Below are 1262 nucleotides of genomic sequence, written 5' to 3' on the forward strand. Positions count from 1 at the left end.
CCTGTTTCTGAAATGGGAATTTCCTGGTATTCTAATGTTTCAAATTAAGTATGATGTTTATACTTTTTGTTTGATACATTTCACCAGATTAAAGAAATTTCCTTCTAAGTTTGTTGAGAAATTTTATAATTAATAAGTTGAATTATATCTAATTCTATTGAAATATATTTCTCCTCTAATTCATTATTGGAAAGAATTTTCATTAGGTTTTTTAATTTAAAAATTCTTATGACCTGAAATTATCTCCACTTTTTCATGATGTACTTTTTAATACACTAACTTAAATCTGTTTCCTTCCTCTTACTCCAGAAGTTCCATTCCCATTGGCACCAACATAGTCCCTCATTCACTTTATTCCACATTACATGCAATGGTCTTAGAATAATAATACAAACAAAATAGTATCACCATCAATGTGATTACTGAAAACAGGTTTGGCTTTGCAATTCCTATTGTACTAAGATACATAAGATTTGTTTTAGTCAATTACAGTTTAAGTGAGCTGAAATTAACTTGTGAAAAGTTTTCAGACTTTCAGTACATCTTTAAATTAGGAAAAAATATTTAATCATGTACTACATTTGAGCTATTGGATATGAGGAACTATGGGCATATATTTATTGATAATTTCCTATTCAACTATTTCTCTGACTCATATCTGATGTATTTCATGATTGCAATACCTGGGCTAGATGATACAGAATGACTGATATTTATTAATACTGAGACTTTGTTTTAGAGGTATGACCAACTTTTCCTTTGCCACCCCAATACTCTTCCCTAAATCATCCAGTCAAAGCTCAAGGTGTGTTCCTCTTTACTGCAATGAAGAATAATGGAAACTTTTTCAATTCCTGGTGTATTCTTGGCCTTAAAGCCTTTGACAGGACCAAAAGACCTAATGATAATAAGTTAATTTTATTTTGGTCTTGATATAAATAAATGAACAATAGAAAAATAAATATTTATTAAAACAGGAGAAATTTGAACACTAGCTATATTTAATATTAAGCAATATTTTTTAAGGTGGGATAACGGTATTGTGGTCAGGTTTTAGTTCTTAAAGAATATTTTTTAGAAATACATGCTTAAATATCTATAGATGAAATAATACGATGTCTGATTCTTGCTTCCCTGGGGGAAGAAGTGGTCAGAACTATACACAATCAAGATTGTCAAGATGCCGATAATTATAAAAGGTTGTTAATAAGTAAATTATCCTGTTCTTGTATATGATCGAAATTTTCCAAAGGTCTTTTAAT

Source organism: Pteropus medius, unplaced genomic scaffold (genome assembly GCF_902729225.1).
Source record: "Pteropus medius unplaced genomic scaffold, Ma_sr-lr_union100, whole genome shotgun sequence".
In the NCBI taxonomy this organism is placed as follows: Eukaryota; Metazoa; Chordata; class Mammalia; order Chiroptera; family Pteropodidae; genus Pteropus; species Pteropus medius.